General features: G+C 40.5%; 1 protein-coding gene across 2 annotated transcripts in view; it reads left to right on the top strand.

Annotated features, from left to right (window-relative positions):
- The window catches only part of adcy7 (adenylate cyclase 7), a 60,837-nt gene that overhangs the window by 141 nt on the left and 36,886 nt on the right, over nucleotides 1-23,810 (top strand). The window lies entirely within an intron of this gene.

The raw sequence follows: 23,810 nt of genomic DNA, 5'->3' as shown, positions 1-23,810 counted from the left end.
AATATTGACTCCTGTTGAAACCTTGCAACCTTTAACTCCATGTGTGGCGGTAACCACGCCGCTCAGGAAAAAAGGTTAATTGTTGCTTCGCTGAAACAAAACAAAGCAAAAAAAATAAAAATAAATGTTAAAATACGGTTTTCGTTACCCAAAAGTTTTAACCTTTGTCAGGAGCTTTCGACGACGACAGTTGAAGAGAAATGTAGCCTACATTTTGCTGGAGTTCTGAGTAAAACATTCTAATTTATTATCGTGGGGTTTCATGCCTCGTTGTCACCTGGCTGTTCTTGACTCAATCTTGATGTAGAGTTTGGTGCATTTTGGTTTATTTCAGTCAACGGAGCTTATTAACGTTATTTTTGGGCTGCTGTTTTTGAACTTCTAAGCACGAGCTCCAAAGTCTAATGTGTGCTACCTCTATCTCAATGTGTTGATAGTGTAACAATGGATATGGGTCATCTATGCAAACACAATAGGCAGGTATCAGGTATAAATGTATTCCCCCTCTTAATAATTATCCTGTCATTCTTAGTGGTCAATACAGAGTTGAGCTATGTAAAAGCTGTTTTTCTTGTAGCCTATATGCATGGGCCCCACAATGAATTTGATAGAATATTTATTAAGCGTACTTTATTTCACAGTATTCACATATTGTATCATTTAATTAATTGGTTTGTTAAACATAGCCTATATTACTTAAGTTCAAAAGTCCTTGAAAAATGTGTTTTAAATTTTTTTTAATTGAAGCCATTGAATTGAAGTGGACCCTAACCGAGTTTGTTGTAATTACTGCATGAAGGGGTTAAACAAAAGATATATTTTCCTTGTCTAAGCAGAATACAAGTATGCTGGTGTTTCCTATAGCCTACTGTCGTTATGACTTTCTTACACGTTGCTGTTTGAATTTCTGATGACACAAACAATGACATTGCACTGACATTTAGATTATCGTTTTCCAACCAAGCCTGACCCCAAAATATTTTCAGGGCAGGACATGTTTGTTTTGAAAAGTATGCTGAAGTGCTGATGCTGACATGAAAGAGCTTATCTCTTCATAACTCTTCCTAGAACATTATGCTCATGTGTTAATGAGGGTTTACCCGCCTGAGTGCCTGCACCCTCTCATTGAAGACTCACTCGTCATTTTAAGCCCTTTGTAAAAACTGCCAAAGCCAAAAGCCAAATCCCTAAAAAAAAAAATTATACAGTAGCTGGTGGCTGTTCTCTACTTCAGTCCTTTCTTCACAGATGGGTTTAATTTTAAAACATCTTATATAGAGTCTATGGTTAAAAACAGTTGAAATTATTTCTAAGTCAATCAACATAGTTTGAATTTGCTGACGAATGATTAATAAAAGAGCTGTTCCCTATGCATTGGAGCATCCTCATGAGATGGCATTGCAGGGCAAAGTCATTTGCTTTATATTCATTCAAAGTAAAAGTGGATCAAACTCACTTAGCCTTCTCCTTGCAGATAGTTGCGGTTTTGTATGCCTAGGTTTTGCTGGGGTGACGCAATCCAAATAAAATTGGGTTGAACAGAATGTTGTCAATGCTTTTCACAGAACTGAAAAATACCTATCTGTCAACACTTTTCATTGGAACCACTTTATTTGCGTCATTGCATCGCATTGAGAGCCATTGCTTTATGGCTAGCACAAAGGTAAATGTATTAAGGGATGAGAGCCTAACTGCTTTCTAGACAACACTTGGAGCTTGAGGTCAGTGTCAACCTCACATTTTCGTCCCATGTTTCTATTAACCCATCAGTGTCCAACCTTATTTATTATGTATGTTGCAGGCTTGTTGATTGTTACCACTGCCAACCATCATTTTATATAACATTAGGTTTGCTTTATGCAAGTAAAGAAATCACAATATGAAAACATCCTGCAACTATAATGATGTGCATATACAGTACTTAAGATGTATTTGGCCTCATGTTTCCGTCACCTATTGCATGAAGATGACAGCCACGCTTTTGTGTATGTGTGTGTGCGCACACACGCGTTCGTGGGGTGGTATCCTTTGGATGATGACATCACTAATCCCTTTGTCAATTCTGCGTACAGGGTAGCAGTAGCTGGGTTTTTATCATGAGCTTTGTCACTTTCATTTTCCAGCATCTAACAAACATTTTAAGTCAATGTGCTTAAAGAGCAACACATCTGCCAACACTAGTTTGTCATAAGTGTCTCTAAAGACAAAAATGCATAACATTAGAAATAAAGTCATCAAGAGAGCACACGTGGCATTGATTTTGCAGCATGTTTGTTAATATAATAGTCTATAATACAGTATCCTGGAGTTAAATTCTTGTTCATCTGAATTATGACCCATACATTGGCATTTGCCATCTGTGTCCAAGTATCCATTGTGACGCTGTGATGTATCTCAGTCTGACATGAGGGGAGCTTGTTGTGATTATGCGTCTTATTAGAATATTTTCACAGTTTGTTGGCTCTGGACAGGGACCGTCTGTTGAGGATGGTTGAGTCACACACACACGTCACACACGTCACACACACACACACACACACACACACACACACACACACACACACACACACACACACACACACACACACACACATACACACACACACAGACATGGGCCGATCAGTATTGTTCAGACTTGTGACGCCAGAGTCGACCATGCTCATTGTTGTTATGTGACTGACGAGCCCCTTAATAACCGGTGGTAGAGTTGTTTTGAGTTATTTTTCCTCTGTCATCCAAACCTCAGCTTACCCTGAAAGCTCTGGATCCCAAAGTGAGGTTTAAGTTCTTTCAGGCATCAGTCAGTAAGGGATTGTCCAAAACTGAGCAATTATTTGAGAGAATTGTTCATTTTAAGGTAAAATATATGCACTATATACTGCCTGCACTGTGGTAAATCAGGTTGGGCGGTTGTCCATTGATTTAGGGTTGTTGGTTTGATCTCCCGCCTCCCTGCCACATGTCCAAGTGTCCCCAAGACACTGAACCCCTGAGTGCTCCTACTGGTCAGCTTGCACCCTGCGTGGTAGCTGCTCCTGTGTGTGTGTGTGTGTGTGTGTGTGTGTTTGTCTGTGTGTGTGTGTGTGTGTGTGTGGCTGGCTCCTGACTTACTGCTGTGGCCTTTCCTGAACCAATACAAGAAGTGTTCGATCTGTTTAGATTGATTTCTTGTTTGTCTGTTTTTGTACATCTTGTCACTTGTGCTAAAGAGAATGCTGCTGACTTGTGTAGTGTACCTAGACAAACACATATGCTAACACACACACACACACACACACACACGCATGCAGTCATTTTCAGATTGTGTCTGATAACCAAATTAACCTTAAACAGGAAGTCTAGTGGAAACTCCACCGGAAATGTGAATGTGACTTGTTGCAGGTTTTTCTTTAGAACTATAGTGTTGTCAGGATCTGTCAGGCTCACAAACACACACTCTCTTCCTATAGTGCTTCTCTTTTCTGTTAAAAAGGTTAGAAGACAATATGTAGATAAATATACCATCACAGAAAAGCAAGACCGGGTCTGATTTCTTCTGTAAACCCAACCCACAACCAAAACAGCATTATTTCCTTCCATTGCCATTCATCTCTGTCTTGTACACACACACACACACACACACACACACACACACACACACACACACACACACACTCACACTCTTTCACATAATAGGCATTTTCCGTTGTCATCCAACCTGATGATGTTTTCCAAGTGCTTTTAGCCACTCAAAGCTGATGATTTCACCCATTTGTTCCTTCTCTCTGTCCCTCATCTTTCATCCCCTCTCGTCCTCTTTGGAGGTGTGTGTGTGTGTGTGTGTGTGTGTGTGTGTGTGTGTGTGTGTGTGTGTGTGTGTGTGTGTGTGTGTGTGTGTGTGTGTGTGTGTGTGTGTGTGTGTGTGTGTGTGTGTGTGTGTGTGTGTGTGTGTGTGTGTGTGTGTGTGTGTGTGTGTGTGTGTGTGTGTGTGTGTGTGTGTGTGTGTGTGTGTGTGTGTGTGTGTGTGTGTGTGTGTGTGTGTGTGTGTGTGTGTGTGTGTGTGTGTGTGTGTGTGCGCGCGCTCTCTCTCTCCTTCAGGCTTGAAATGAGAGGGTTTTTACTCTTGGTGGACAGTGTGCTAATCCCAGAACACTTGCTGGGGACTAATCACACTCATTAGCTCACACCCAGAGATCAGAACTAATCCCTTATTATAATAACTTATTTTTGTTTTATTTATTTATTTATCTTTTTGAATTTTTCATAAACCAGCACTTCAAGTTGTCTATGATATTATGCATTTCTGTTGAGCGCCCTGGGATGTAAATGAACAAACCGTTAACAATAATTTACCAAACTATAAGAAAGTTACGTTTGTCTATGACACAATGGTTAACGCTGAAAATGTGATATTGGTTGCACCTAATTGTATGTGTTATTTTCACTTTAAGTAATTTGAAGTGAACCGAAACCTCATCTCATAATACTCACTGGTCTAACAGTGTGAGGCTAGACTGTACAGGGCCCAGATGACCTTTACTTGGTTGATGCCTTGTTCACCGCTCACTCCCAGGATTTCCCCCATATTGTGCTGTGAAACCGTAGGAAGCTTCCCCACTGTCTGAAAAAAAATAAAAATAAAATATGAGCAAGACGCAACTGGGACCCTGGTTCTGTTAAGTCACTCAAAGTTCAAAGGGTTGCTGTCCTTTACGTCATTGAATCTACAGGAGACTCATTCTCACTGTTTAAACTATCCACAGGAATCTCTCGAGCTGACATTTTTATTTTTCTTCATGTTCAATGCTTATTTTTCCTTGCTTTAACCTCTTGACAGTTGGAAAGACAAGACTGTTTTCAACCATGCACATCCCTGCTGCTAGAACCAGCAACTTAAACCCCATTAAAAGCAATTAAAAACTGATTGTAGAAAGACTTGGTGTCATACATAGTGACATCCTGAGACATTGCAAACCAATGCTGTCTGATGATGATTTGAAAAGCCTTATCAATGAAAACCAAATCTGTACAAATTGATTTAATAGAAATCAAAAAAGATGGAAAGCACCAAACCATAGAAGACACACAAATCAACGCTGGTGCTGCCAGTTGTTTCTCAAAGTCACATAATACATTACTAGAAGAAAAGTGGTTTATAAACCTCTGTCCCTTCATTTGGTCATGAGTTTGACCCGTGGATGTGCTGAACAATATGATGTTTTAGAAGATATTTCTGGATGTTCACATCTGTTTATAATGTCATAGTGGTCTGGCTGGGAAAAATCATTAGTCATTTAGAAGAATCCCCTTGTTAAGTTTGGATGATATACAGGATTATTACAGGAACTGCGTGCATGTTTATACGGATTCTTCCTTAAACAGACTCTTGTATTGTTCCCAGTAAAATGGTAGCACTATATAGCAGACTGTCTGTATACAAAGTTGGAATCATAATTATATGTATTGTTTTCATCCTATATTCTGTTGACATCAGATGACCTCTGTTTCTCAGTCACTCTTGTTTAAGACTGCTAATGTATCTTGCGCGGGAAAGCTATTGAAGGGCCATAAAAGGTTGTGCCCTCTTTTACGGCTGCTGTTTGGAGAGGGTCAATGCTTCTCAGATGGGATGCTTTGGAGTGCCATTAGAGAAAAGCCTCCTCACCATGTTGTCTGCTCAATTGTTTCATTTCCTGGGAACCTTCCCCACCCACAGCCACTTTGTGGAAACACTAATTACAGTCTGCCTTCAGCAGTTTGCTGATAAAATGAGTTTTAATGTAAGCACACACTCAGTCAATCATTTATTTATTACCAACAAAATAAAAATAATACGATCACTCATACTTATAGTAATTAGTCCATAATGCACTGTGATGAGATAATGTTGTTCCGAGAGAAAAAATGCTTTGAGACACATTCAAATTCTTTATATTAATAAGGAACACTGAACAAATGTATTAACATTCTTTAGAAAATAAAATCTAAATGCACCCGAGTCAACTTAAAAGCACATTTTCATCGGCAGTCCCGTCACTTGATGTAAATAAGCATCCTAACGTGAAAAAACGTAAAAATACAGAAGCATGTCCGATAAAAGCATATGACATTTTTGTCCTTTGAAAATCAGATAAAAGAAAATTACACTATAGTCTTGAAAACATAAATCTATACAAAACATCGTCATATGAGAAATCTAAAAGCAATATCAGATGGGTCAGTGTTGGCATCTTTGGGTGTTGACTAGCCCATTTATTTTTGCATTAAACTTAAATAAGTGATATGATGCAAGAATAGATATCATATGGAATAACCTTGTGTGTCTTACTTGATCCAATGCTGTGTTAAATGTTGAAATTCCCTGCAGCCAGTGTGAGCCGATGCATGCCTCCTGTGGATGGTGCAAATGTGTGGGTGTCTTGATCTCTCTCTCTCGCTCCTTTTCCCCATTTCAATTTCAGTGTTCTTTGTGCTTGCTGCTGGGCTTCAAGGACATTATGTAATTTGTATGAGAACACCCCATCTGGAGAAGTGCCATTGAGACGCTGAGTTTTCAGAACTCATTTTCGAGCTGGGAAACAGCTTACCTGTGAAAGACATTAGTAAATGAGGACACCAAATGGAAAGAGGAATTTGCAGTACAGCAGGCAAGCAGCCTTTATCCTTTGAATCATTTTTTGTGAGACCATGATTATCCTTTTGAAAGATTTCTGATACATTTTTGGTGAGTGTTAGTCTTTACGAGCATTCATTTTAAAGACATGTTGAGAATAATAGTTGACCATCTTTATAATCAATTATTTGGTTTGTACACAGAGGTCTGGACTTGGTGTGTGTGTGTGTGTGTGTGTGTGTGTGTGTGTGTGTGTGTGTGTGTGTGTGTGTGTGTGTGTGTGTGTGTGTGTGTGTGTGTGTGTGTGTGTGTGTGTGTGTGTGTGTGTGTGTGTGTGTGTGTGTGTCTCTTTCAGAAAGGTGCACTGTGCTGCTTCAACAAGCCACTCATTGTGTTGGGCTGGTTATTGAGTGAAGGATTGGTTCTCAGGTAGAGGACCTATCCAATGAATACAGTAAAGATAAAATGATAATGAAATGAATCGTTAGGCTATCTCCTTTTGCCAAAGCACCCTTTTGACCTCGCTATGGCAACCGGTGTCTTTGATGGATCTAGTTTTGGTTGCTGTGTCACAAAACACACTCACTCACTCACTCACTCACTCACTCACTCACTCACTCACTCACTCACTCACTCACTCACTCACTCACTCACTCACTCACTCACTCACTCACTCACTCACTCACTCACTCACTCACTCACTCACTCACTCACTCACTCACTCACTCACTCACTCACTCACTCACTCACTCACTGTGTCCTTTGTGTGGCTGTTCACATGCTCCTTTGCTTTTGGATGCAGTGGTCCAGTGGAGCAACTCAAAGCTTTATAGGCTCACATGTCGAGTAGAGTAAAAAAAAGATGCTGTTGCTGTTCCATTAATGAATTCTGTTTTGTTGGCCTTTAGTTGTCCTGTCGTCTTGATGCAGGAATATTAGATCCAGTTTTAAAAATGATTTGTGTTTTAATATTTAGTCTACATCCTCTCAGTCATCAGTACATGAGAAGGATTTAAATGTCGCAGCCTTTAGGGAGGTTTGCTGCTCATTACAAGGGCAGAAACCGTGTTCGCATAAATCAATAACAAATGTTTGGTTTCTTATCTATCCCGAACAGATCACTGTTTGTTCAGACATTATTTCAAATCAGTGGTTGCTCCATAGCATCCATCTGAGACTCATTGCGCAGTGGCTGCAGGTTCCCTTTTTATGAAGCTGTCCTTGCAGCGCTGTTAAGGAAATGACTCACGGTTGCCAAGGAAGTGACAAGGTGTGCGGTCGACCGTATGTCAAAGACGCTTTCTGTTGGCCTTCACTCCAGAGCTCCTGAGCACTGAAAACAGCTTGTTTGCCTTTTGAGCTCTGCAATAATGCATTCACATTTGGAGAATTGAAGAGAGTAGCAGAGAGAGAGGGGAAGGGTGAAGAGTGCTGGAAGAGTGGGAGAGATAAAAACTGTAGAACTTGTGGAAAAAATGAATTTGTCTTTGTGTTCTCACTTCATTTACAATATTGTGAAATTTCCGGGGTTAAATACATAATATATATATAGATATATATATTTCCTCTTTCAGATGAAACTTTTCTGATGCAAGATTGTGTGTGTGTGTGTGTGTGTGTGTGTGTGTGTGTGTGTGTGTGTGTGTGTGTGTGTGTGTGTGTGTGTGTGTGTGTGTGTGTGTGTGTGTGTGTGTGTGTGTGTGTGTGTGTGTGTGTGTGTGTGTGTGTGTGTGTGTGTGTGTGTGTGTGTGTGTGTGTGTGTGTGTGTGTGTGTGTGTGTGTGTTTTTTCTTTTACCAAAAAATCCCATGGAACGACCAAAACTAAAAAATGTATTGATTCTTGCAACAAGGGAATGTCTATCCAAAGCCTGATGTAGTTTAATCCCCAAATGCCTCCTGTTTAAATACCAATTGATGCGATTACAGTGCCTAGCTGTTTTTTGGAAATTATTTAGCTTTTTTACGCATTGTTGGTCTTGGCGTTTCCTTGGAAATTTGTTGACAATAACAGAAGTATGGAATATCTCTACACTCATCCTTTAAGTCGATGTCTCGTCAAAATGTAAGTATGGGGGGCGCCCTTAGCTCAGTTGGTAGGGCGTCCCCCCCATGGGCCTCGGCCAGCAGCGGACCCGGGTTTGATTCCAGCCCGCGGTCGTTCTCTGCATGTCACTCCCCTCTCTGCCCCATTTCAACTCTGTCTCTACACTATCAATAAAGCATAAAAATGCCAAAAATATATAAAAAATAAATAAAATGTAAGTATGTATGGATTAAGGTCAGTGTGCACTTAAGTCCATGGGATCCAGTCAGAGTCCGTTTGTTGCCTCTTTCCACATACTTTTACATGAAAACTATCAATTTGTGAGCTCTTTTTGGAGTCAACAATAACCATCGCCACTTTTTAAATAGACGTAACCATTGTTTTCCGTTCTGGATGGGTCATAACCCTCAACACACACGATGGGTCCTTCACACCTGGATGCGTTTTTCTATACGCAGCAGCACAGACTAAAACTGTGACTCATATAGGAGAGGCTACAGCAGTGAAACTCCAGTCAACTCCAGTTGCTTTTTGAAAACATCACGTGGGAGTAAGTAACCTCGCCTTCACCCAACTCAGCCCCAAAACTTTTTCTTGCCACTCGGCCGCAGAAACCCCAGGAAGGGTGCTGCTGCTGCCTGCACACATTCCTCACTGTGTGGCTCTTTAACAGCGATGCTTTCCCGTATACATTCCTTTCCTCGCAGTGACAAAACATAGCGGGTGGCTTTGACAAAATGTGTAACTCTAGCCTAGCCGTGCCTTTTACTTTAGCGCTGCCACAGACAAGGCCTCCATTGAGTCATGAAAAGCAGCGGGCCATTGGAGAAGGCAAATCTGATGTATAGAACACCATGCAGTGGAGTAGAGGCTAAACTAAAGTTGTAAAAAGAGACCAGGTTGCTATTAGTTAAAGGTGGAGTCTGTGATTCTGGTGAACGCTTGTTTTTAAAATCACTTCTTTTTTTTCAAAATCATTGAATGTCTCCTCACGATCTGCTACCTGTCTGTACTGTGTGTGCACTGAAAAAAGAAGCTGGTGTTAATACACAGCCTAGGCTCTGTAAACTGGTTTGTAAACAAAGGGTATGTAAACAAAGGTGGCCCATTGTACCCAGCAACATGCCCATTCACTGAGCTTAGGCTGTGTATCAACACTGTATTTATTTTTTCAGTGCACACACACAGAAAGGTATTGGATCATGAGGAGATATAAATCCTTAGGCTCCATCCACTCCAGTCATCCATAGCTCCTAGGAGGCATTAGAGCTAATGAGATCCCTCTGTGGGCCGTCTGCGTCACTCCTACTGTCTGACCTCTGTGCCGCTTCACAGCTGTAATTGAAGGCTTAGCAGAATGTGATGTACCATGCAGCACTTATAGCACATACAGTCAGCATTTCTTTCTCTTGTTACACATATAATTTTTTCTCATAACAGATATTCATGCAATTCTTCTATATGTCTAGACCAGTGAGTCACCCATCAATCTTGTGCAGCCGAGACAGTTCAGTCAGTGAGGCTTTAATGAAACTCAGACAGTTTCTAATATTTAACTTACCTCTATGGGGAAATGTGTCCTATGTATTTTTCCTATCCTAACCAGTGTAGTCTAGCAGCTACAGCTCAGTGATGACACAACTCATGTAAATGATGTAAGCCTAATTGGTCAAATAAAGAACGTGTCATAAAAGGACAAAGCTATTTAGACGCGCTCGTACTCGCGATGCGTCACGTGACAGCCTCTTCTCAGAAGGGATCTCATAGAAAGAAAAGCCAATAAAAAGCAGACGGTGCGAATATTAATATGACTGTCATAATAAATCTTAAGAAGAAGAATGCAAAAAATACTTTACAAGCAAATTACATGCAGGGATTTAGTTTGTTTCATCCTTCGTTTGGAACGTAGGATGTATTGAGTTATATTGTGATGTGTTCAAATGCTGTTTGGGAAAAACAATTATATATGGCGGCGAAAGTACTGTAACTTCATCGTGATAAGTTCAGTGTAATCTTGTAAAATGTAGTGTTAGGCAAGACACCTAAATACATAGGCTACAGACAGTTGAAGTAGAAATAAGTAGGTATAACCAGATAGTCATACCTTAGACCGGGGAATAATTTGGCATAGATTGAAAGGTATCCAAAATTTGATAACGCCTAGCCCTAGATTGCCCCTCATCAACTCTGATGGGGCACTCAGGGCTAAGCTACTTGGCTCTATGGAAACTTATCAGTAGTTTTTTAAGGGATGGAATAGTGTCGGTCACTGGCCTGTCAGCTCACCCCTCATGTAATCGCCATGTTGGCTGCCATTAAGACCCGCGCCTCAACCCTGTGGTTTGGCTCGAGCTGGATGCTTTAGTGTGTGTGTGTGTGTGTGTGTGTGTGTGTGTGTGTGTGTGTGTGTGTGTGTGTGTGTGTGTGTGTGTGTGTGTGTGTGTGTGTGTGTGTGTGTGTGTGTGTGTGTGTGTGTGTGTGTGTGTGTGTGTGTGTGTGTGTGTGTGTGTGTGTGTGTGTGTGTGTGTGTGTGTGTGTGTGTGTGGACAGATTGTGTTTGACAACACGTACCAGTCCTCTATGTTTGAGCCAGGCAGCTGTTAGACTATGCAGACAAGCTGACTCCCCCTGGCATTCACACACATTTTTATGTCCACACAAAATAAATACTGTAAGTACTTAAAGCCAATTAAATCTCCTACACACACGTTTTCATATCATTTTAACGTGTTGTATTTTGTGGGTGACCATGTCGATGTCTTCATCTCTTCTACACCAAGTAGACCAATGAACCTATTGGCAGAAATTGTCTTCAATCTCCTCACTGACACTTTCGTGGAACATTCTCTTTCAGAAAATATTTTCCTGAAATAATAGTAGATCCTCTGCCCCACTGTTGGTTTGACAGGCACTGGACTTGTTTTTAGCGCAAATATAAAATACAAATCCATACTTGGGCTCAACCCCATTTTGAGTTTGTTTCAAATCAAACATTAACAATTTTAGAGCAATGTGTTGAGCAAATTGCAAAGGCTGCATTTAAGGATCCACATTTAAACAGTTTTATGAATAGTGTAATAATTGATGCCGTGCTCCTTGTGTGACACTCCACCAATCAGAAGTGGCCCAAGGTGACTGCGTGTACGCCCACCAACCACTAACACATGAGACGGCAGAAATGTTTTACCTTCGTGGCAGTATTTCAGGTTTGAGGAAACAGATGTGTAACAAAATAATGGATTGTGTAAAGCCTGTGGTGGAAAGTGGCCACATCACGATCCTTTTATACCAGAAGGCTTTGTGTTGGGCAGTCTAACTTCCCATTTCTTGAGAGCCAAATGGTGAGACTTTAAATCAAGTACACATCATAACACTGTAGGTAGGTTTTTATTATTACATGTCCCATATAGGGTCACATTTCTATTCATGTTTGTAGAAGGTCAGTGTCTTTTTCCTTTTGCAATTTCCTTTAGCGGCATGACATTGAACCTATAATGTACAGGCCGGGGCTCCTACCTGTCCTTGCACTTTGCATTAATGCACTTGTGTACTTCGTATGTTATGAGTACACTTGTGTAATATGGTCATTTGAGCACTTACAAATTGGAATCACACATATGATTCTTTCTCGTCTTAATACGCTGGGGATGTTAACTAGAATGTGTTGCTTTTGCTAATAGGTAATAAAGGATATGGCCTTGTGTGAGACATACAATAAAATCTTGTTTTTAAACCAAGCTAGACTCGATTGACGTACTATTTGATCACTCTGTTCACAATGCTTTTATTGAAGATCCTTGGAAGGAGAAGGCATGATATGCAGCAATGACTTCTTGGAATCAGGTATACTGTATATACTAACAAAAGAAGATACCGCTAGGGATAAAGTCTGCGCATGTACTCACCCAGGGAATTGTAATCGCTTCCTTGTTTAATGTCACACTAATGCATCACTGTATTTGACCATGGCATTGTCCAGTATGAGAATTGCTGTTTTGTATTGTCAGTTGGTGTGGAGTCATTCTTGGTGTTTTTTAATGTGAGAGCCAAATCAAATTTTGATTGCTAAGCACATCTTGTCAATGCAGGAAGGGTCCATTAATATTATAGCCTAATTTAACCTTGAGTAGTCAGTTGACACACACGTCATGTCATTTAGTGATACATGCCAAATGTCTTTTGATTAAATGGTTTCTATTCTATTTTTATTTTATTTTTATTTATTTATCCTTTATTTAACCAGGTTAGTCTCATTGAGATTAAAATCTCTTTTACAAGAGAGACCTGGCCAAGATGGACAGCAGAACACAGTTACACATAAAACACAATACAAAATACAAGTTCGATATTAAGTACAGTTGTAAAACATAAAAATAAGATTCTTAACTAAAAACATTCACAATTTCCGATGGAGTCCAACTTCAAACTCTTAACAACAGCCTTACATTCGTTTAGAGTTACTAGGTCCTGAAGCTTAAGCTGCTTTTGCAGGTTATTCCATGACGACGGCGCAAAAAACTTAAAAGCTGTTTTACCCAGCTCTGTACGAGCTTGAGGAACAGTCATGAGCACCATGTCCTGAGACCTTAACTCATGGGGGACACATTTTCTGGACATATACGATGACAAATAACAAGGGAGTTTACCTAAGATCGCCTTGTAAATAAAAACATACAAGTGACTAAGTCGTCTCATAAAAAGAGAAGGCCAGTTTACTCTTGAGTACAGTGATGGGTTAAGGCTCTGCTGTTTGTAATGAACCTCAAGGTTCCATGTTATACAGTGTCCAACATATGTAGACAGTGAGCTGATGCATTCATGTACAACAGATCACCATAATCAAGAACCGGCAAGAAGGTAGCTTCGACTAATCGTCGTCTGGCCAACAGAAAACATGACTTATTCCTAAAGTAAAAACCTAACTTTAGTTTCAGTTTTTTCACCAGGTTTTGTATGTGGGTTTTAAACGAGATGTGGTCATCAATCATAAATCCCAAGTATTTGTAAGTAGTTACAACCTCAATTTCATTACCTTGGGAAGTTAAAATTTTCTGATTTAACACAATCTTTCTGGAATTTGAATATACCATAAGTTTGGTTTTATCAGCATTGAGAACAAGCTTCAGTTGACAAAGCTGAGCCTGCACTTGATCAAAAGCACTTTGCATATAAACAAAAGCCTTACTGAGCGAGGATGCACAACAATAAATTACACTGTCATCCGCATATAAATGGAAAGCTGCATTTGGGACATTTTGTCCAAGGCTATTAATATACAAAGTAAATAATAGCGGTCCCAGAACTGAACCCTGGGGAACTCCCTTACGCACTGTAAGCATCTCTGAAGTAAATCCATCAAACTGAGTAGCCTGAGTTCTGTCAGTGAGATAGTTGACAAACCATCCCACAGTATGATCAGAGAAACCAATCTTAATAAGTTGCTGTATCAGAATGTGATGGTCCACAGTGTCAAACGCTTTAGATAGATCAATAAAGAGAGATACACAATGTTGTTTTTTATCTAGAGCTTCTATGATGTCATTTAAAACTTTCATGGCAGCAGTAGTGGTGCTATGATTGTTTCGGAACCCTGATTGATGTACAGATACTATTTGATGAGTATGGACATAATCTTTAACCTGCTCACTAACCAGGGATTCCATGACTTTTGATAACACTGAGAGGTTTGAGAGTGGTCTGTAATTATTTAAAATGTTTGGATCTCCTCCTTTTAGTAGGGGTAGAACATAAGCAGCCTTCCAGATCAAAGGGATTTTGTTTGAAGCCAATGAGAGATTAAAAAGATGTGTCAATGGTTCAGCTATTAGGTCTGCTGCTAATTTCAAAAACCTTGGTTCCAAGTGATCCGGACCAGACGGTTTTCTTGGGTTCAAATGCTTTAAGGCTTTGTGAACCTCAGCAACAGTAAAAGGGGTAAGATTAAAAATGTGGTGTACATCACTAGCATTGTTACCCAAATTTACAGATTCCACTGCAGAATGTGAGGCAGAATTGAACAAAAACCCAGAAGAAATAAAATGCTCATTAAAACAGTTTAACATTTCAACCTTATCATGAACAGTAATGGAGTCTTTGACTATACAAGAGGGTAATTCATATGAGTTTTTAGAAGCAGATAATGATTTTATTGCTTTCCAGAATTTTCTCGGATCATTCAAATTTTCTGTTGTGATGGTTAGATAATATTCAGATTTGGCTTTCCTGAATAGAGAAGTAAATTTGTTTCTCAGCTGACGAAAGAGAAGCCAATCAGCCTCAGTACCTGACTTCCTTGCCTTTGCCCAGGCCGCATTACGTTCATGAAGCAGGACAGAAAGATCAGCTGTGAACCAGGGGTTATCCCGACCCTTAATTCTAAACTTCCTCATAGGAGCATGTTTGTTTAGAATTTCATGAAAGGTCTCGTGGAAAAATGACCAAGCCATTTCAACATCATCAATAAGGGCAATTCTGCTTCTAGACATAAGATATTGCAATCATAGTCTGGAGTATGCCTTATGAACAAAACAAAGCAGTGTGCAACACACACACACACACACACACACACACACACACACACACACACACACACACACACACACACACACACACACACACACACACACACACACACACACACAAAGAGTGTGTCTGATTGATATCTCCCACTTTTCTTGTGATATTATGTAATAGCTATTGTATAATTCCATTGTCTGTGGTGTATAAGTCACTGTTGTCAAGGCTCCATTTACCTTAATTAGCATTTGATATGGAACAACACCTCACCCTGTTGTACAAACATTCATGAGCTAATGTAAGGTAGCTTAACAGTTACATAGTTTAGATTAACTGTAGGTTTAAAATAAACTACATTAGTACAATATTCTATCTTATATCGCTGTTGTTAACACCCACAAAAATTACCCCCTTAAAGTCAGCTGTTTTGATTAGCTCTGAATTAGCATCTGTCACACACCACTCACACAAATGTTTGTCCAAACAGTGATTCTTGATTGGCAGTAAAAGGAAGCAATACCTGTCTCTTTGACATCAGGCCATTTCTCAATTTTTTTAATTTTCTCTTTATTTTGTCAGAGCAAAGAAAGTCCACCGCTGTTTTTACAAAAAACTTGAATGGTAAAGAAACCCTTATATTCTTCACTCCACTATAGGGTAACGTTACATCATTCAGTGACTGTGCCACAGGATGCAGGTCTGACATCATAGCTGACAGATCAGGGTGTGGTGGACACACACACACACACACACACACACACTCACACACACACTCACACACACACACACACACACACACACACACACACACACACACACACACACACACACACACACACACACACACATACACACGAAGAATAAGAGGAGGTTAAGTTTGCATGTCTAAGGATTACAGCAATACGGGGATTTTCCTACAGCCTTAGCCCTTGCAGTGTTGCCCATTCCTGGTGTGGTCTCCATTGTCAGTGCTTCCCAAAGATAACAAAGATTGTGTTTAATGAGGACGGCCATCATGGAATATGTTTCCCTTCTAATGCTTCAATTGCGTGTGACAAATACTTAATATTTTTTTCTGTAGCATCAAAGGGCCTCTCTCAAAGCACTGAGGTCAAGCTTTTAAACCTATGCTCTCTCTATGCTAACACATATTTGCTCCTGGTGTTTAAACTAGCTACGATTTAGCAGCCCCTTTGGACAAAAGCGGCAGTGTTTTAACCACCCCAGTGCCTGCTGTCCCAAAGATCTTGGCTAGTTTGTGCTGGCTGTACTGGCATTTGTTTAAGAAGCAAGTGAAAGGGAGACCACAGGATGCATTGTGATGACATATTTTATATACGACTGTCTGATAATGGTTATAACGATGGTGAAGCAGATTAAACTTTGATTTAATACCATTCATAAACCAAACATTTTTTAGTCTGCTTGCCCTAATTCGTTTTGTAAGTTCCTGGGAAAAATTGGACCCCATTTGAGACTGTGTCATACTCATAAACATTGATAAAAGTTCCTCGTAGTCGTAGGAGGTTTAAAGGAGTGTCCTCCCTCACAACAGGTTGTCAGACAGTAAAGGTCAAAGCTCTATGGGTTCATGTACAGTGTGTGAATCAGGAACACAGCTAAAACCACACTAGTTATGTCAGCTGATTTGTAGAAAGCATGCAGCAGATGGCCCCGTCAGCAGACAGACAGCAAGGCTTTATGGGTAGCCTGGAAAATTACCATCATCAGGCTGATCTGTAGCTGCCACTCATTTCAGTTGCAGCAGCTCTGAGTGATATTCATGTTGGGTTTTTTTTGTTTTGCTGTGTAAACGGCTCTGTGCTGTGCTGGGTTGCAGATGTTGAGGTTTGCTCTTTGAATGGCTGTGTGTGCCGGTAGTAAGCTGGCTGGCGTACTGAGGCATAATTATGGTTTTCTTATTGGTGGTGTTAGTGGTGGAAGGGGCAGGGCGTACAGAGGGGCCCTACTGCTCAGCACTGTCCCAGGATATATAGAGCCCAGTCCAGTTATGAAACCTGAAATGTGGATGTGGCTTGACTACACCAGCTGGAAACAATGGTCTCTCTCACTGTAGCGCATTCTTTCCACCCGGTTTTTCTTCTCAAGTTTGTTTCCAAATGATGTATGTTTTGGAATAAAATCAATCCAAAGATTCCATGGAGCTCATCTTTCAGTGTGTACTGTATGTGTATTTTATATGTTTTGTATAAGATGAACATTTGAGCACAAACCAAAAATACTGTGGAAATGTATAAAAAAAAGCTATAATAATGTTTCTAAAAAAACACAATTTCCACAACATGTACTGTATAGTTCAGAATACATACGGTGACAAGGTTAAACATTTTGAGTTTGTTTAGTCAAGAAAGGCTCTCTTAAAGTTACGTTTGCTGCTCTTTGAAGAAGACATTTTTACTGACTTCAACATAACATTTGCTGCAAAATCCTTTTTAAAAGTCAAGGTTGTATCGGAGAGATTTCCGCTTGTTGCATAGGTGATTGTTTGTTACTTTGCAAAGTCCTTTTGCTACTGCACCAAATAATGTGAAATCATTTTTCTTTTTAACCGTAACTAATAATCTGAGACTTGACAATTTTTTCGTATGACTACACTGACATTATGCTGCTTTTGTCGACTGATTTCTTTCGTTGTGAGTGTGCAGGTGTTTTCAAACACAGGCGCCATTGGAGAAGGAAATGGCATAGACCAACTTAATCATGAATGCTATTTCAATATGGATTTGCCCCGTTGCTGATATGTTTAAATCTAAATTCTATGTATCTTTTTTGAATCAATAAAGCCCTGTTTAGTGCTGTTTGTGTCAAGGAGCAAAATCGATGGTTTCACTTGTGGTGGTGCAACTCGGCTCCAATTTGTGGAAGTAAATGTAAAACACAGTAATAGCCAGCGTCTGAGCACGTGGTGCGTTTGCTTGCACTTCCTGTATTTATTATATGCAGCTTAAACCAGCGCTGAGATAGCATCCTGTTAATATTGTTAGCTTTCAGCAGCTCCTTCTGGTGAATGCGGCTAATTCAATACCAGTAGAGACAGTACTGGGAGGAGAGATGGGGAAAGGGGCAGAAGGCCTAATCTAATCTGGCTCGTGCATTGCTCCACATACATCTGTCATCTGTTTATGGAAAGGCTCTGTGTATATTATGAGCACAGCGCTGCAAAACCACATAGCCTAACCCTCAACCCAATTGGGACCAAGATACAATTTGTATATACTGAAAATAACTCCATGAAATGTATTCTTGATAAGTCCGTGATCTCATGTATTAATTAATGTGTGTTATGCAAATGCCAGAGCTGGTCTGTCAGGGGACATTAACATTTCCCACAGGTTAATTAATGAATTAAATGGTAAAGTTGGGAATTTGCTTCAAACATCATAACGACAACCATTATCCAAAGCAGCCCATGTCATTTGGACTAATGTTTATTAAGTCTTCGTTGGTCTGGACATAATAAGTTGCTTACCTGGAGAAGTATTCAAAACAGATCTGTGTATTTTTTTTTAAGATTTAGCATAGAATTGTAGCTATCAAACTTCAAGTATTGTGCAGAGTAGAGTCTTTGCAAATGGGGACAGCCAGGGATGAACCTGTGTCATATGCTTTGGTTGATTGTGTGGACTGATCCGCTTGTTCAGTATATACGCACATTAACTCTATGAAAGGGTTTTAACAAGATGACGTATTGATCTGACTTGAATGCTTGATGGAGGCAGGCCAGCTTTGTAGCCGATGTCCGTGAGCTTAGCTGACCTTTACCCGCTTCGCCTTTAACCCTGGATCTGTACAGCCAGGCCTGAGAAATGTGGTGCGTTGTTTTCTTTTACGGAGGTCACTCTTTGTCCCCCCTGTTTTTGTCCGAGCTTATTGAATTCTATTACAAAGACGGCCATAAAAGCAGATGGGAAAGAGACCTGCCTGTTTACTGTGCATGAAAAGGCTTTTTTGCATTGGGGCGTAGCTTTGGTGAAGATCTGACCAGATCTTTAGATAAGAATGATTTGCGTTAGCCATTAGGACGTTGATGACTTGCTATAAAGAGAATGCCATTCCCAGGTATCGTTCAACCAGAAAATGTCCAGAGTGAATAACACAATCTCAAATGAGAAACTTTAGTGAGAAAAACAGCTAGATTAGAACGTTTGACAGAAGTGTGTGGGCGTGGCCATATTTAACGGCGTCCATGGCAACTGTCATTGTTCTGGCAGAGAACTACTGTGATTGGTTCAAAATACTTCATGTGTCGTAAGAACCAGAGCATAGCCTGTGACATTGCTGTAAAGTCCATCAAACTTAAATGACTATATCTTTATTTTGGATTGATAAACATGCCTAACTATTTTCAGATGCTCACTAGCATTGCAACTCACATTCCGAATGACATAGTTATAAGATTTTGTGGATCTGGGTTGACAGGAGCTTTTAAAGATGAAGCCAAAACAATGCAACACGTGCCACCATTATATACTTGTGAGGTGCATTGAACCTAGCTGCTTGAAAACTCTCCACCAAGTGCATTGCTTCCTGTTAGGCATCTGCTATTGTCTGGTGTTTTGGAGGCTGTCCAGCAAAAACCTACTCCTGCTTTGTTTCCTAGGAGGCCTAACATGTCACTGCTGCTTTACAGACTGTGTGTGTGTGTGTGTGTGTGTGTGTGTGTGTGTGTGTGTGTGTGTGTGTGTGTGTGTGTGTGTGTGTGTGTGTGTGTGTGTGTGTGTGTGTGTGTGTGTGTGTGTGTGTGTGTGTGTGTGTGTGTGTGTGTGTGTGTGTGTGTGTGTGTGTGTGTGTGTGTGTGTGTGTGTGTGTGTGTGTGTGTGTGTGTGTACTAGGGTTACCACAGATAGATATATTGTAAATAACAATTACCGGTTAAATCAAACGGCCCCATGCAGATTAGATTAGTGCATAAAAACATTGCCAACATGTACAGTACACATATTGTATTGTCATGTCCTTGTTGAGTCACTGTGATAAATGGGAATGACACAGTATACACACTGACTAAAGCCTTAATCGCTCCCTGTAATCTGGGTGTTGTGGTGATGACGCTGTAGCCTAACTTGACAACCAGAATGTTGCATTTGTATGACAGCAACACCAACACAGAAATGATGGCTTGGTGTAATCGTTTAAAAAATCCGTACAGGAACTCACAGGTGCCACTTTTGATGACTGAAAGACACTTTAAAGTCCCTGTGTAAACCCAAATCCTTCTTGCTATGTCATTTGGGGAGTTATTGCATGATAGTAAGTGTGGGAAAATAGTTAGGCATATTTATCAAGTCAAATTAGAGATATTTGTCATTTGAAGTTTGATAAACTCCACAGAAATGTGTTTAAATGTTTAAATTCTCTGCCCAAACGCTCTTTAAAAGCAATGACTGTTTACAAGACCGTTTGATACGCCCACACAGTCCTGTCAGACAGTAAAAAAGCATTTTTTTAAGAATAATTGTGAACATTTATATTCTGTCATATTTTTGTAAAAGCTTATTGAGACACCCAACTTTGCTTTCAAATATTTAAAAAAACTAAATCTTCCCATTGTATTTCATGAAAACCCAGCCAGCATTATTTATAGTTACTTTTGTATTGTCTGTAGCTGTCTATCTACCGACACATACGGCTCCAAGTCTCTGTCACACTTCACCTCCTCTTTTCTTAGACACGGGGGCCTTCAGCGCGCGGTGACGTTAGTTGGGTTTTCTACGGCCACTGTTCCAGGATTCTGTGACGCCAGTTTATAAGGCTGCTATGCCATTCCCTCAGTTGCCAAAGCTTTCATAGTACAAGGACCTGGCACTCAATGCCGCACAGTTTCAGCAATTCATCCAGAGACTGGGCTCTATTGAAGCGTACATCCAGCTCCCTGTCTCCCCTGTGCGCTCAGCTCAACCACAGGTCTGATGCTGCTGCCTCCTTTTGCCATGGTTACTTTAGAGTCGCAGCATAAAAAAGCGCCATCAGGGCCAGGAGCTTTAACATCTGGTAAATGAGAGTTCCTGCGGGGTCAAATGGCTGTCTGAGAAGACTACGGTAGAAAAATCCTTTAAGAACATTTTATAAGCTCTGTCCTTACACTGTTTTATTCAGCCCTTGAGCTGCTTTCGATGCTCAGCTGAACTCCGAAAAATACTGGCATCACAGCCTGCACACAAATTCTTAAAACCACAGATGAATTGTATGTATATTTTATATATTAATTTCATGTATATCCTTTTTAAATATTGCTATGGACCTACTTGAGAGTCTGAAAATAATGATATAAATATTGAGTAACAAATGGAGCATTATAGCCTAGAGGCATATTGGCTTCAATCCAAGATTGCAATTCAGCTTCTGTGTGTCTTTGTCATGTTCAGGCTTGTCAATTACTGGTTTGATCAGTGTGCGAGATAGTTAGTACCAAAACAATGAAAATTCATTTGTGTTTTGGGTCATGGGTTACAGGAAAAAACACCTAAATGAGAGCCATCACACTGGGAGAAACAGCTGCTTGTTCCTTTTTTTTACTTCCTTGTATAGTTTCTTGAGGTTGATCAGCAGATAAAAATGAGAAGCGCCATCCTGTGGTCTACTTACAAGTAGGTCCCTTGAGGTCTACTGCAGGTTGGGTTGGGCGGTATCCAATTTTTGACAAATTTAAAGCTATAGTGCGTAACTTATGACACCCCCATGAGGTAATTCTGAGTAATTGCAAAAATACTGTTGGCACAACTACATGAGGTATTAAGCCTTCAGTGATCGGACATGGATTTGATACCTTCTGCTGTACGTCCATGTTTTTTCTTTGCTGTAGAATCCACAACTGAAACATTTCTTGGGCGCTTCTTGGAATTTTTCGGAGCTCCTTCGCCAGTGTCGGGGGGGCGACACCAGTTTGTAAACGGTGCCATACTGAGAAATGCAGCGAGGGTTTTGTGGAGCTGATGGGCTTAATCAACCTTGCGTCATCTTGTTTGGTGATGGTTTGAAGATAACCGACATTCATTTATAGGAAGAAGTAACGCACTATAGCTTTAAGAATGTATATCCGCGGTTAAAGATTTAGATATAGCATTTAGTAGGTATGTGGGGTAAATGATCCCCCCCACTGTAAACTACCAGTAAACATCTACCCGGGGTTGTATTACAGACCAGCTGGTTCTTATTGAGGCAAGAGGAGGACACAATCCCCCATCAGTAACTGTGTGCTTTGTACTCCGTCCTGATTTTACGGCCTCAGTCTAGCTGCTGGTGTATTATCTAAAGGCTGTGGGAGACAGAGCCGGCTGGAGGCTGCTGTGTCCGGCAGAAGCAGTGAAAGGGAAAGTTAAAAGTGGTTGTAAACTGCCTTCGGAACATGTCATCACACATGCTCTCTGTGGCAATGCCTTTTATCACTTCAAGATAGAAGCATTGCAGCTGAGTCCTTCCTCACACACACACACCTGTTGCATTGTGTGTGTGTGTGTGTGTGTGTGTGTGTGTGTGTGTGTGTGTGTGTGTGTGTGTGTGTGTGTGTGTGTGTGTGTGTGTGTGTGTGTGTGTGTGTGTGTGTGTGTGTGTGTGTGTGTGTGTGTGTGTGTGTGTGTGTGTGTGTGTGTGTGTGTGTGTGTGTGTGTGTGTGTAAGTGTACTTGTACAACTATTTTTTGTGAGAACCAATTTGAGTTTAACACCTTAGGAGTGAGATAATTTTTGGAAAGTGAGGACATTTTGTCCGGTTCTCACTTTGGGACAGGCTTTTAAAGTGCTGTTTGAGGGTTAAGACTTGGTTTTAAGGTTCAGGTATGATGAATTAAGTGTAGGTTAGGGTTAGTGTAAGTTTTGGGGTTAGGCAATTAGTTTTGATGTTTAGGTTAAGGGGGTAGGGAATGCATTATGTCAATGCATGTCCTCATAAGTATAACCGTACAAACGTGTGTGTGTGTGTGTGTTGTCCTTTTTTTTTTGCTCTTCTTTTCTCTTTTTATGGCACATAGCATCCGTTGCAGTTGCTATGTGAGATGCAAACATGAAACAGTGACACACACACACACACACACACACACACACACACACACACACACACACACTGCACACATCAGATATTAGCCACCGGAGGATAAAGAGGTTTGTATTGTCAGCGGTGTAAAGTTCACATGGTTTCTATTGAGCGTCCTTCCAGTGTCTCCTCCTATATGGATCTCTGCTTATCAACGCCAACTGGACAGTAGCATCCTCATCATTCTCTCCTCATCCAGTTTTACAGCAGTATCATTTAAAATCTCAGCATTTTCCCAAAAATTGCGGTCAGATTTTAATCTATCACCATAATATAGCCCTCAGCTCACCTCAACTAACCCCTGCCCCCTGTCTGACTGTGTTGTCTATGCGTTGCATGTCAGCCAAAGGGCGCTAATTGTTTGAAGGGATGTCCACATGCGTGTTTTGTCAGAGAGCCTTCCTGGCGTCTTCTCTCCGACTCTGTTGTGTAAATATGACATAGTCCCCCACTCAGCAAACAGATTGTATTGATCTTAGATGGAGAAAGAGGATACATGGCTCAAATTGCCTACCGTGTCTCTTTCCATGTATGCAATGATGCATATGATATGGATCTCATATAGTTACATAACAAGTCAAAAGTACTCTTGTCTTTTGTGTTTGGGC

This window comes from Ammodytes marinus, assembly GCF_949987685.1.
Source record: "Ammodytes marinus genome assembly, chromosome: 1".
Taxonomy (NCBI): domain Eukaryota; kingdom Metazoa; phylum Chordata; class Actinopteri; order Uranoscopiformes; family Ammodytidae; genus Ammodytes; species Ammodytes marinus.
The sequence above is the reverse complement of the archived record's forward strand: the minus strand, read 5'-3'. Positions and strand labels throughout refer to the sequence as shown.